Here is a 16,631-nt window from a genome sequence, read left to right as displayed (position 1 = left end):
ATTCATCTCAGTAAATGTAGGCTAAATGATTCATCTATCAGTCAATGTAGGCTAATTGATTCATCTCAGTAAATGTAGGCTAAATGATTCATCTATCAGTCAATGTAGGCTAATTGATTAATCTCAGTAAATGTAGGCTAATTGATTCATCTATCAGTAAATGTAGGCTAATTGATTCATCTCAGTAAATGTAGGCTAATTGATTCATCTCAGTAAATGTAGGCTAAATGATTCATCTATCAGTCAATGTAGGCTAATTGATTAATCTATCAGTCAATGTAGGCTAATTGATTAATCTATCAGTCAATGTAGGCTAATTGATTCATCTATCAGTCAATGTAGGCTAAATGATTCATCTATCAGTAAATGTAGGCTAATGTCATATAAATGTCACGTTCTGCTACTTGATGTAAGCCTATTCACTGTTAATGTCTCGCTCTGCTACTTGATGTAAGCCCATTCACTATAAATGTCACGCTCTGCTACTTGATGTAAGCCCATTCACTATAAATGTCACGCTCTGCTCTGCTAATTGATGTAAGCCTATTCACTATAAATGTCACGCTCTGCTACTTGATGTAAGCCCATTCACTATAAATGTCACGCTCTGCTACTTGATGTAAGCCCATTCACTATAAATGTCACGCTCTGCTACTTGATGTAAGCCCATTCACTATAAATGTCACGCTCTGCTACTTGATGTAAGCCTATTCACTATAAATGTCACGCTCTGCTACTTGATGTAAGCCCATTCACTATAAATGTCACGCTCTGCTCTGCTACTTGATGTAAGCCCATTCACTATAAATGTCACGCTCTGCTCTGCTACTTGATGTAAGCCTATTCACTATAAATGTCACGCTCTGCTACTTGATGTAAGCCCATTCACTATAAATGTCACGCTCTGCTACTTGATGTAAGCCCATTCACTATAAATGTCACGCTCTGCTCTGCTTCACCGTCGCATCAATACCATATTATTACCTTTCTTTCGGTTGTAAAGTGGTGCCATTTCCTCAATATTACCAGGTGAGAAATGCATTATATCCTCAACAGAAAGCTGTGACACTCCTTTCTCTAACTAAAACAACAGTAGTTCATTGAAAACTGTATTCCCCCACCCCCCCGCAGTAGCATTTTGAGAAACTGTCATATAGGCTTGTGCTTCCCAGAATGCTTCTGTCCCTCCTCTGTGCGCACATTTAGGAGAGGGAGTGAGTAGGCTTGTGCTTCCCAGAATGCTTCTCTCCCTCCTCTGTGCGCATTTAGGAGAGGGAGTGAGTCAGCAGCCGACAGCCGGCAGACGCCTCACAAGTCCTCAATTGGCAACTTCATAAAATAGTAGCTGCAAAAAACACCAGTCTCAACGTCAACAGTGATGAGGCGACTCCGGGATTCTGGCCTTCTAGGCAGAGTTGCACAGAAAAAGCCATATCTCAGACTGGCCAATAAAAAGAAAAGATTAAGATGGCAAAAGAACTCAGATACTGGACAGAGGAACTCTGCCTAGGAGGCCAGCATCCTGGAGTCGCCTCTTCGCTGTTGACGTTGAGACTGGTGTTTTGTGGGTACTATTTAAATGAAGCCATTTGAGGACTTGTGAGGCATCTGTTTCTCAAACTAGACACTCTAATGTACTTGTCCTCTGGCTCAGTTGTGCACCGGGGCCTCCCACTCCTCCTTCTATTCTGGTTAGAGCCAGTTTACTCTGTTCTGTGAAGGGAGTAGCACACAGCCTTGAACGAGATCTTCAGTTTCTTGGACATTTCTCACATGGAATAGCCTTCATTTCTCAGAACAAGAATAGAGTGACGAGTTTCAGAAAAAGTAATTGCTTTCTGGCCATTTTGAGCCTGTAATCAACCCCACAAATGCTGATGATCCAGATACTCAACTAGTCTAAATAAGACCAGTTTTATTGCTTCTTTAATCAGAACAACAGTTTTCAGCTGTGCTAACATAATTGCAAAAGGGTTTTCTAATGGTCAATTAGCCTTTTAAAATTATAACTTGGATTAGCTAACACAACGTGCCATTGGAACACAGGAGTGATGGTTGCTGTATATCTAGCTGGTCTGTCATAATACAATAGAGACGTAGAGACAATAGATCTAGCTGGGAATAGGATATGCCTCTGTAGATATTCCATAAAAAAATATTTTGTTTCCAGCTACAAATCATTTACAACGTTAACCATGTCTACACTGTTTTTCTGCTCAATTTGATGTTATTTTGAAGGACCAAAAATGAGCTTTTCTTTCAAAAAACAAGGACATTTCTAAGTGACCGCCAAAACTTCTGAACGGTAGTGTACATTTAAATGACTAGTGACCGCCAACCTTCTGAACGGTAGTGTACATTTAAATGACTAGTGACCGCCAACCTTCTGAACGGTCATTCATTCATTGAGTTACATTTAAATGACTAGTGTGTCTTTCGGTAGGTACATTTAAATGACTAGTGACAAACAACCTTCTGAACGGTAGTGTACATTTAAATGACAACCAACCTCCAACATTTAAATGACTAGTGACTTAACCTTCTACGGTAGTGAATTTAAATGACTAGTGACCGCCTATACATTTAAAACCTTCTGAACGGTAGTGTACATTTAAATGACAGTGACCGCCAACCTTCTCCACGGCAGTGTACATTTAAATGACTAGTGACCGCCAACCTTCTGAACGGTAGTGTACATTTAAATGACTAGTGAGCAACCTTCTGAACATAGTGTACATTTAAATGACAGTGGCCACCTTCTAACGGTAGTGTACATTTACCTACTGTTTCAACCTTCTGAACGGTAGTGTACATTTAAATGACTAGTGAAGGCCAACCTTCTGAACGGTAGTGTACATTTAAATGACTAGTGACCGCCAACCTTCTGAACGGTAGTGTACATTTAAATGACTAGTGACACAACCTTCTGAATAGTGTACATTTAAATGACTAGTACCGCCAACCTTCCTAGTGTACATTTAAATGACTAGTGACCGCCAACCTTCTACGGTAGTGTACATTTAAATATGACCGCCAAACGGTAGTGTACATTTAAATGACTAGTGACCGCCAACCTTCTGAACGGTAGTGTACATTTAAATGACTAGTGACCGCCAACCTTCTGAACGGTAGTGTACATTTAAATGACTAGTGACCGCCAACCTTCGCGGTAGTGTACATTTAAATGACTATGCCAACCCTTCTGAACGGTAGTGTACATTTAAAACTACTGTCTATAACCTTCTGAAGTGTACATTTAAATGACTATACCTTCTGAACGGTAGTGTACATTTAAATGACATCCTATATAACTACTGTCATTTAAATGACTATGACCACCATCCTATATAACTACTGTCATTTAAATGACACACCTTCCGGTAGTGTACCTATATGCCAAACGGTAGTGTACATTTAAATGACTAGTGACCGCCAACCTTCAACGGTAGTGTACTATATACACCATCCTATGAATAACATTTAAATGTCTAGTACCACCATCCTATATAACGGTAGTGTACTAGTCTATACAACCATCTACGGTAGTGTAATTTAATGACTAGTGATACAACCTTCTCCTAGTATACATTTAAATGACTAGTGACCACCAACCTTCTGAACGGTAGTGTACATTTAAATGACTAGTGACACCATCCTATATAACGGTAGTGTACATTTAAATGACTAGTACACCATCCTTATAACTAGTGTACATTTAAATGACTAGTGACCACCAACCTTCTGAACTAGTGTACATTTAAATGACTAGTGACCGCCAACCTTCTAACTAGTGTCGGTAGTGTACATTTAAATACTAGTGACACCATCCTAGTGACCGCCAACCTTCTACGGTAGTGTACATTTAAATGACTATACACCAACGGTAGTGTCATTTAAATGACTAGTGACCGCCAACCTTCTGATCGGTAGTATACATTTAAATGACTAGTGACCGCCAACCCAACCTAAATGAACGGTAGTGTACATTTAAATGACTAGTGACCGCCAACCTCTAACTACTAGTGACCGCCAACCTTCTGAACGGTAGTGTACATTTGAACTGTCTAGTGACACCAACCTTCTGAACGGTAGTGTACATTTAAATGACCAGTGACCGCCAACCTTCTGAACTAGTGTACATTTAAATGACTTAAAATATACTAGTGTACATTTAAATGACTAGTGACCGCCAACCTTCTGAACGGTAGTGTACATTTAAATGACTAGTGACCGCCAACCTTCTGAACGGTAGTGTACATTTAAATGACTAGTGACCGCCAACCTTCTGAACGGTAGTGTACATTTAAATGACTAGTGACCGCCAACCTTCTGAACGGTAGTGTGACTAGTGACCGCCAACCTTAAACGGTGTGTACATTTAAATGACCTAACCACCAACCTTCTATAGTGACCGCCAACCTTCTACATACATTTAAATAACTACTGACTAGTGACCGCCAACCTTCTGAACGGTAGTGTACATTTAAATGACTAGTGACCGCCAACCTTCTGAACGGTAGTGTACATTTAAATGACTAGAAACACGATACGTTATCGCTCATTCATTCATTGAGTTACGTGTCTTTCATAGGACAAATAAACAAACAAACTTGACGCGAGCATTTACAACCAACCTCCAACGGGCAGAACTTAACCCCAGTACAGGTACATGAAAGTGAGGACAGAGAGACTGAAAAACAGCTTCTATCTCCAGGCAATCAGACTGTTAAATAGTCCACCACTCAGTATCTTTCCCTGAGCCCTATGCACATGGTCATTGAACACTGGCCACTTTAATAATGTTTACCTACTGTTTCACCCACTTCATATGTATATACTGTATTCTAGTCAAGGCTCATCCTATACAACTACTGTTGTCCACACCTAATCTATTCATATACTGTCTATACACACCATCCTATATAACTACTGTCTATACACACCATCCTATATAACTACTGTCTATATACACCCTCCTATATAACTACTGTCTATACTGTCTATACACACCATCCTATATAAGTCGCTCTGGATAAGAGCGTCTGCTAAATGACTTAAATGTAAATGTACTGTCTATATACACCATCCTATATAACTACTGTCTATATACACCATCCTATATAACTACTGTCTATACACACCATCCTATATAACTACTGTCTATACTGTCTATACACACCATCCTATATAACTACTGTCTATACACACCATCCTATATAACTACTGTCTATATACACCATCCTATATAACTACTGTCTATACACACCCTCCTATATAACTACTGTCTATACACACCATCCTATATAACTACTGTCTATATACACCATCCTATATAACTACTGTCTATACTGTCTATACACACCATCCTATATAACTACTGTCTATATACACCATCCTATATAACTACTGTCTTTACACACCATCCTATATAACTACTGTCTATACACACCATCCTATATAACTACTGTCTATACTGTCTATACACACCATCCTACATAACTACTGTCTATACTGTCTATACACACCATCCTATATAACTACTGTCTATATACACCATCCTATATAACTACTGTCTTTACACACCATCCTATATAACTACTGTCTATACACACCATCCTAAATAACTACTGTCTATACTGTCTATACACACCATCCTATATAACTACTGTCTATACACACCATCCTATATAACTACTGTCTATACACACCATCCTATATAACTACTGTCTATACACACCATCATATATAACTACTGTCTATACACACCATCCTAAATAACTACTGTCTTTACACACCATCCTATATAACTACTGTCTATACACACCATACCTACTGTCTATATACACCATCCTATATAACTACTGTCTATATACACCATCCTATATAACTACTGTCTATATACACCATCCTATATAACTACTGTCTATACACACCATCCTATATAACTACTGTCTATACTGTCTATACACACCATCCTATATAACTACTGTCTATACTGTCTACACACACCATCCTATATAACTACTGTCTATATACACCATCCTATATAACTACTGTCTATACACACCATCCTATATAACTACTGTCTATACACACCATCCTATATAACTACTGTCTATACTGTCTATACACACCATCCTATATAACTACTGTCTATACTGTCTATACACACCATCCTATATAACTACTGTCTATACACACCATCCTATATAACTACTGTCTATACACACCATCCTATATAACTACTGTCTATACACACCATCCTATATAACTACTGTCTATACTGTTTATACACACCATCCTATATAACTACTGTCTATACTGTCTATACACACCATCCTATATAACTACTGTCTATACACACCATCCTATATAACTACTGTCTATACACACCATCCTATATAACTACTTATTATTATTATTATATTATTATATTATATTATATTATATTATTATATTATTATATATTACTACTCTCTATACACACCATCCTATATAACTACTCTCTATACACACCATCCTATATAACTACTGTCTATACACACCATCCTATATAACTACTGTCTATACTGTCTATACACACCATCCTATATAACTACTGTCTATACTGTCTATACACACCCTCCTATATAACTACTGTCTATACACACCATCCTATATAACTACTGTCTATACACACCATCCTATATAACTACTGTCTATACACACCATCCTATATAACTACTGTCTATACACACCATCCTATATAACTACTGTCTATACTGTCTACACACACCATCCTATATAACTACTGTCTATACTGTCTACACACACCATCCTATATAACTACTGTCTATACTGTCTACACACACCATCCTATATAACTACTGTCTATACACACCATCCTATATAACTACTGTCTATACTGTCTACACACACCATCCTATATAACTACTGTCTATACTGTCTACACACACCATCCTATATAACTACTGTCTATACACACCATCCTATATAACTACTGTCTATACACACCATCCTATATAACTACTGTCTATACTGTCTACACACACCATCCTATATAACTACTGTCTATATACACCATCCTATATAACTACTGTCTATATACACCATCCTATATAACTACTGTCTATATACACCATCCTATATAACTACTGTCTATACACACCATCCTATATAACTACTGTCTATACTGTCTATACACACCATCCTATATAACTACTGTCTATACTGTCTACACACACCATCCTATATAACTACTGTCTATATACACCATCCTATATAACTACTGTCTATACACACCATCCTATATAACTACTGTCTATACTGTCTACACACACCATCCTATATAACTACTGTCTATACTGTCTACACACACCATCCTATATAACTACTGTCTATACTGTCTACACACACCATCCTATATAACTACTGTCTATACTGTCTACACACACCATCCTATATAACTACTGTCTATACTGTCTACACACACCATCCTATATAACTACTGTCTATATACACCATCCTATATAACTACTGTCTATACACACCATCCTATATAACTACTGTCTATACACACCATCCTATATAACTACTGTCTATACACACCATCCTATATAACTACTGTCTATACTGTCTATACACACCATCCTATATAACTACTGTCTATACTGTCTACACACACCATCCTATATAACTACTGTCTATATACACCATCCTATATAACTACTGTCTATACACACCATCCTATATAACTACTGTCTATATACACCATCCTATATAACTACTGTCTATATACACCATCCTATATAACTACTGTCTATACACACCATCCTATATAACTACTGTCTATATACACCATCCTATATAACTACTGTCTATACACACCCTCCTATATAACTACTGTCTATACTGTCTATACACACCATCCTATATAACTACTGTCTATACTGTCTACACACACCATCCTATATAACTACTGTCTATATACACCATCCTATATAACTACTGTCTATACACACCCTCCTATATAACTACTGTCTATACACACCATCCTATATAACTACTGTCTTTACACACCATCCTATATAACTACTGTCTATACACACCATCATATATAACTACTGTCTATACACACCATCCTAAATAACCACTGTCTATATACACCCTCCTATATAACTACTGTCTATACACACCATCCTATATAACTACTGTCTATATACACCCTCCTATATAACTACTGTCTATACTGTCTATACACACCATCCTATGTAACTACTGTCTAATCACACCATCCTATATAACTACTGTCTATACTGTCTATACACACCATCCTATATAACTACTGTCTATACACACCATCCTATATAACTACTGTCTATACACACCCTCCTATATAACTACTGTCTATACACACCATCCTATATAACTACTGTCTATACTGGGACACACACCATACTATATAACTACTGTCTATACACACCATCTCATATATAACTACTGTCTATACACACCATCCTATATAACTACTGTCTATACACACCATACTATATAACTACTGTCTATACACACCCTCCTATATAACTACTGTCTATACACACCATCCTATATAACTACTGTCTATACTGTCTATACACACCATCCTATATAACTACTGTCTATACTGTCTATACACACCATCCTATATAACTACTGTCTATACACACCATCCTATATAACTACTGTCTATACACACCATCCTATATAACTACTCTCTATACACACCATCCTATATAACTACTGTCTATACACACCATCCTATATAACTACTGTCTATACTGTCTATACACACCATCCTATATAACTACTGTCTATACTGTCTATACACACCATCCTATATAACTACTGTCTATACTGTCTACACACACCCTCCTATATAACTACTGTCTATACACACCATCCTATATAACTACTGTCTATACACACCATCCTATATAACTACTGTCTATACACACCATCCTATATAACTACTGTCTATACACACCATCCTATATAACTACTGTCTATACTGTCTACACACACCATCCTATATAACTACTGTCTATACTGTCTACACACACCATCCTATATAACTACTGTCTATACTGTCTACACACACCATCCTATATAACTACTGTCTATACTGTCTACACACACCATCCTCTATAACTACTGTCTATACACACCATCCTATATAACTACTGTCTATACTGTCTACACACACCATCCTATATAACTACTGTCTATACTGTCTACACACACCATCCTATATAACTACTGTCTATATACACCATCCTATATAACTACTGTCTATATACACCATCCTATATAACTACTGTCTATATACATCATCCTATATAACTACTGTCTATACACACCATCCTATATAACTACTGTCTATACTGTCTATACACACCATCCTATATAACTACTGTCTATACTGTCTACACACACCATCCTATATAACTACTGTCTATATACACCATCCTATATAACTACTGTCTATACACACCATCCTATATAACTACTGTCTATACACACCATCCTATATAACTACTGTCTATACTGTCTACACACACCATCCTATATAACTACTGTCTATACTGTCTACACACACCATCCTATATAACTACTGTCTATACTGTCTACACACACCATCCTATATAACTACTGTCTATACACACCATCCTATATAACTACTGTCTACACACACCATCCTATATAACTACTGTCTATACTGTCTACACACACCATCCTATATAACTACTGTCTATATACACCATCCTATATAACTACTGTCTATATACACCATCCTATATAACTACTGTCTATATACACCATCCTATATAACTACTGTCTATATACACCATCCTATATAACTACTGTCTATACACACCATCCTATATAACTACTGTCTATACTGTCTATACACACCATCCTATATAACTACTGTCTATACTGTCTACACACACCATCCTATATAACTACTGTCTATATACACCATCCTATATAACTACTGTCTATACACACCATCCTATATAACTACTGTCTATATACACCATCCTATATAACTACTGTCTATATACACCATCCTATATAACTACTGTCTATACACACCATCCTATATAACTACTGTCTATATACACCATCCTATATAACTACTGTCTATACACACCCTCCTATATAACTACTGTCTATACTGTCTATACACACCATCCTATATAACTACTGTCTATACTGTCTATACACACCATCCTATATAACTACTGTCTATACTGTCTACACACACCATCCTATATAACTACTGTCTATATACACCATCCTATATAACTACTGTCTATACACACCATCCTATATAACTACTGTCTATACACACCATCCTGTATAACTACTGTCTATACACATCATTCTATATAACTACTGTCTATACTGTCTACACACACCATCCTATATACCTACTGTCTGTCTATACACACCATCCTATATAACTACTGTCTATACACACCATCCTATATAACTACTGTCTATACACACCATCCTATATACCTACTGTCTATACACACCATCCTATATAACTACTGTCTATACACACCATCCTATATAACTACTGTCTATACACACCATCCTATATACCTACTGTCTATACACACCATCCTATATAACTACTGTCTATACACACCATCCTATATAACTACTGTCTATACACACCATCCTATATAACTACTGTCTATATACACCCTCCTATATAACTACTGTCTATACTATCTATACACACCATCCTATATAACTACTGTCTATACACACCATCCTATATAACTACTCTCTATACACACCATCCTATATAACTACTGTCAGGGGGTAGAATAACATCTATTTATGAGGTTTTATGTCACATTGTTAGTGTGGATTTAAGCCCGAGGAGAACTCACCAAAACAAAGTTTATTGGGACATTGGCACTAAACAGTGTGAATAATTAAATATGCAGAGGCTTATAAACACATACAGTATGTATTATAAATGCATCTCATTTCTTAGTGTGAAAAATGGGTTTGACAAGTCTGTGCGATACTATAAAATAGTTTTGTTCCGTAAAACCTTTGTTTTTTAAGCGCTCCTGGTTTTTGACTTTGAAATGTCAGTTGAAGATTCCCATACGTAGAATGGTAGTGGGTTCGATCCCCGGGACCACCCATACGTAGAATGTATGCACACATGACTGTAAGTCGCTTTGGATAAAAGCGTCTGCTAAATGGCATATATTATATTATATTACTGATGTTGTTGTCACGACAGTCATGGGACGTGTTTTGATGTGGCTGGAAATGGATTACAGCAGGTAGACTGTCAGACTGACAGTCCTCCTGTAGACTACACCACCTCTGTCCTCCTGTAGACTACACCGCTGCTGTCCTCCTGTAGACTGCACCACCTCTGTCCTCCTGTAGACTACACCACCTCTGTCCTCATGTAGACTACACCACCTCTGTCCTCCTGTAGACTACACCACCTCTGTCCTCCTGTAGACTACACAACCTCTGTCCTCCTGTAGACTACACTACCTCTGTCCTCCTGTAGACTACACCACCTCTGTCCTCCTGTAGGCTACATCGCTACAGTCCTCCTGTAGACTACACCACCTCTGTCCTCCTGTAGACTACACCACCTCTGTCCTCCTGTAGACTACACCACTGCTGTCCTCCTGTAGACTACACCACCTCTGTCCTCCTGTAGACTACACCACCTCTGTCCTCCTGTAGACTACACCACCGCTGTCCTCCTGTAGACTACACCACCTCTGTCCTCCTGTAGACTACACCACCTCTGTCCTCCTGTAGACTACACCGCTGCTGTCCTCCTGTAGGCTACATCGTTTCTGTCCTCCTGTAGACTACATCGCTACAGTCCTCCTGTAGACTACATCGCTACAGTCCTCCTGTAGACTACACCACCTCTGTCCTCCTGTAGACTACACCACTGCTGTCCTCCTGTAGACTACACCACCTCTGTCCTCCTGCAGACTACACCACCTCTGTCCTCCTGTAGACTGCACCACCTCTGTCCTCCTGTAGACTACACCACCTCTGTCCTCCTGTAGACTACACCACCTCTGTCCTCCTGTAGACTACACCACCTCCTGTCCTCCTGTAGACTACACCACCTCTGTCCTCCTGTAGACTACACCGCTGCTGTCCTCCTGTAGACTACACCACCTCTGTCCTCCTGTAGACTACACCACTGCTGTCCTCCTGTAGACTACACCACCTCTGTCCTCCTGTAGACTACACCACCTCTGTCCTCCTGTAGACTACACCACCTCTGTCCTCCTGTAGACTACACCACCTCTGTCCTCCTGTAGACTACACCACCTCTGTCCTCTTGTAGACTACACCACCTCTGTCCTCCTGTAGACTACACCGCTGCTGTCCTCCTGTAGACTACACCACCTCTGTCCTCCTGTAGACTACACCGCTGCTGTCCTCCTGTAGACTACACCACCTCTGTCCTCCTGTAGACTACATCGCTACAGTCCTCCTGTAGACTACACCACCTCTGTCCTCCTGTAGACTACATCGCTACAGTCCTCCTGTAGACTACACCACCTCTGTCCTCCTGTAGACTACACCACCTCTGTCCTTCTGTAGACTACACCACCTCTGTCCTCCTGTAGACTACACCACCTCTGTCCTCCTGTAGACTGCACCACCTCTGTCCTCCTGTAGACTACACCACCTCTGTCCTCCTGTAGACTACACCACCTCTGTCCTCCTGTAGACTACACCACCTCTGTCCTCCTGTAGACTACACCACCTCTGTCCTCCTGTAGACTACACCACCTCTGTCCTCCTGTAGACTACACCACCTCTGTCCTCCTGTAGACTACACCACCTCTGTCCTCCTGTAGACTACACCAGCTGCTGTCCTCCTGTAGACTACACCACCTCTGTCCTCCTGTAGACTACACCACCTCTGTCCTCCTGTAGACTACACCACCTCTGTCCTCCTGTAGACTACACCACCTCTGTCCTCCTGTAGACTACACCACCTCTGTCCTCCTGTAGACTACACCACCTCTGTCCTCCTGTAGACTACACCGCTGCTGTCCTCCTGTAGTCCTCCTGTAGACCATCACCTCTGTCCTGATTGTAGTCATCATTTGGTGTGTTATCATAGTCCTCCTGATTGACTGGCATTCATCCTCCTGTGCCATCATAGTGGTCCTGATTGGTGGTCAGACCCACTCTGGTCAAACTTAAACTACACCTTTGTTCAATGCTGACATTGAATTTCATTAAGACTACATGCTAAATTAATGTCTCCTTAGCATCTACACCACCTCTGTCCTCCTGTAGACTACACCATTAATGTCCTCCTTAGCATCTGCACCACCTCTGTCCTCCTTAGACTACATGCTAAATTAATGTCTGGTTAGCATCTGCCCACACTCTGTCCTCCTGTAGACTACACCACCTCTGTCCTCCTGTAGACTACACTACACCACCTCTGTCCTAGCATCTACACCACCACTCCTCCTGTAGTCTACATGCTAAATTAATCCTCCTGTAGACTACACATCTGCCCTCCTGTAGCTACACCACCTCTGTCCTTCATGCTAGACCATTAATGTCTGGTTAGCATTCTGGTCATCATTTGGTGTGTTATCATAGTGGTCTCTGATTAATGTCATTCATTTGCATCTGCCATCATAGTGGCTCTGATTGGTGGTCATCATTTGTCTGGTTGTCATCCCACACATTGGCTGGTCAGTCTACATGCTAAATTAATGTCTTAGCATCTTTGTTCAATGCTGAATTGAATTTCATTAAGCTACATGCTAAATTAATGTCTGGTTAGCATCTGCCCACACACTAGGCTAGTTACGCCTACATGCTAAATTAATGTCTGGTTAGCATCTGCCCACACACTAGGCTAGTTACGCCTACATGCTAAATTAATGTCTGGTTAGCATCTGCCCACACACTAGGCTAGTTACGGAGGAGAATGAAACACACCTGTTGACCTGTGGATGTCTTTAATAGACGTGAGGTTTGATGCTGCCTCAGTCAGCACGGTACACAGCTGCAGGGTGAACGGGGTTGGCAACATGCGTTCTGCTTCCAGAATATTCAAGATATTCACAATTCATTGGGAATGGAGGGTTAATATCATATTTACATTACATCAGTTATCACTCATTAACAGCACCTTGCCTACACAGCTACACTCTCTCTGGACAGCATGGAAACACACTGTAATGTAGACAATTATGGGATGTATGTCTGTTGACTGTATTTGAACTATGCACATCATTTCAATTCATTTTAGAGTAATTTTTGTTCTTTTTGTTTTGTATTTTGGAAAGCCTGAAAAAAAAATGTAATTATAATCCTGCTCTCTGTAGCTATAATGGCATGTTCCTCGTGTGTTTATATACGTGTAGTGTCTGATTGTACACTTTATGAACAGACAGGAAATATAACATTACTGAATATACTGCCCCTCCCATTCTCACAGGGACACATTACTGAATATATTGCCCCTCCCATTCTCACAGGGACACATTACTGAATATATTGCCCCTCCCATTCTCACAGGGACACATTACTGAATATATTGCCCCTCCCATTCTCACAGGGACACATTACTGAATATATTGCCCCTCCCATTCTCACAGGGACACATTACTGAATATATTGCCCCTCCCATTCTCACAGGGACACATTATTCTGAATATATTGCCCCTCCCATTCTCACAGGGACACATTACTGAATATATTGCCCCTCCCATTCTCACAGGGACACATTACTGAATATATTGCCCCTCCCATTCTCACAGGGACACATTACTGAATATATTGCCCCTCCCATTCTCATTACTGAATATATTGCCCCTCCCATTCTCACAGGGACACATTACTGAATATATTGCCCCTCCCATTCTCACAGGGACACATTACTGAATATATTGCCCCTCCCATTCTCACAGGGACACATTACTGAATATATTGCCCCTCCCATTCTCACAGGGACACATTACTGAATATATTGCCCCTCCCATTCTCACAGGGACACATTACTGAATATATTGCCCCTCCCATTCTCACAGGGACACATTACTGAATATATTGCCCCTCCCATTTCTCATTGCCCCTCCCATTCTCACAGGGACACATTACTGAATATATTGCCCCTCCCATTCTCACAGGGACACATTACTGAATATATTGCCCCTCCCATTCTCACAGGGACACATTACTGAATATATTGCCCCTCCCATTCTCACAGGGACACATTACTGAATATATTGCCCCTCCCATTCTCACAGGGACACATTACTGGGACACATTACTGAATATATTGCCCCTCCCATTCTCACAGGGACACATTACTGAATATATTGCCCCTCCCATTCTCACAGGGACACATTACTGAATATATTGCCCCTCCCATTCTCACAGGGACACCTTGACTTTACAATGTGGTCTGTTATGACACAGTCTTGCCAGTCATTTGTGAAGTCTTATTTGAATAATGAGTATTTTAATCATTCACCTGGGTCATTCACCATTTTCCTGTTTGATGATTTGAGGTTTTCTGAGCACCCCTGGTTGAAACTCACACCTTTTTAATGATGTTCTGCTTTTTCTTAGTTCTCAAGAACTCTGCCCCCTGGTACAAACTTGCAGACAGACTTCTATTGTAGCCTACATGCTAAAAATACTGCATATGGTTTGACTTTTCTGTTCCTTTGCTGGCTCAGCCATCGTGTTGGATCCCATGACTGTGTCACAAATAGTGCCCTACTTTTGATTAGAACCTCATGGGCCCTAGTCAAAAGTAGTGCACTAAGTAGGGAATAGGATGTAATTTGTGACAAAGCCTATCGCTCAAAGCCCTCCTATTGCTGGGAGAGAGAACTCATTTAGTAGATTGGGAGTGTGATTGAGCCGACACCAGAATCATGCTAATTGGTTCTGCTGTTGCTCATAAACACTCTCAAGTTATTCTGGGAGGCACCCACGGGGAATCCTGTTTGTGAACCCGTACTTTTTAACAGGATGTGTAAAGTCGTGTGTGATTTAAGTTATTCGACAAGTTCCGTAATTTTAACATATGAAATTGACTTGCCTTCTGCTATATATTGAGCCACGCAGAGCCGCTTAGCCTGCCAGTTTCACCGGCTCCCAGTGTTGAGTCAACTGGGAACTGAGAAACTGTAAATGTACACCGTCTGGTTCATTAAGATCTTATTGATGTATTGATCAGGTCAACAATAATGTATTTTCCATTTACTATAACTACTGGTAGTTACTGAACACACCTGCTTTGTTCTGTCACTTTTTTGTTTAACCAGACAAGTCAGTTAAGAACAAATTCTTATTTTCAATGACGGCCTGGGAACAGTGGGTTAACTGTCTGTTCAGGGGCAGAACAACAGATTTGTACCTTGTCAGCTAAGGGGATTTGAACTTGCAACCTTCCGGTTACTAGTCCAATGCTCTAACCACTAGGCTACCCTGCCGCCTTCACCACAACTGTTGATGTAATACGGGTTTATTAAATACATTGGATTGACTGACTGAATTATTGATTAGTATTTGAATAATCCTGTTTT

General features: G+C 39.8%; 1 protein-coding gene across 2 annotated transcripts in view; it reads left to right on the top strand.

Moving 5' to 3' along the window:
* The window catches only part of parp8 (poly (ADP-ribose) polymerase family, member 8), a 108,007-nt gene that overhangs the window by 14,510 nt on the left and 76,866 nt on the right, over window positions 1-16,631 (top strand). The window lies entirely within an intron of this gene.

This window comes from Oncorhynchus gorbuscha, linkage group LG04 (assembly GCF_021184085.1).
Source record: "Oncorhynchus gorbuscha isolate QuinsamMale2020 ecotype Even-year linkage group LG04, OgorEven_v1.0, whole genome shotgun sequence".
In the NCBI taxonomy this organism is placed as follows: Eukaryota; Metazoa; Chordata; class Actinopteri; order Salmoniformes; family Salmonidae; genus Oncorhynchus; species Oncorhynchus gorbuscha.
Note: the sequence above shows the minus strand (reverse complement) of the source record. Positions and strands in the feature narration are given on the sequence as shown.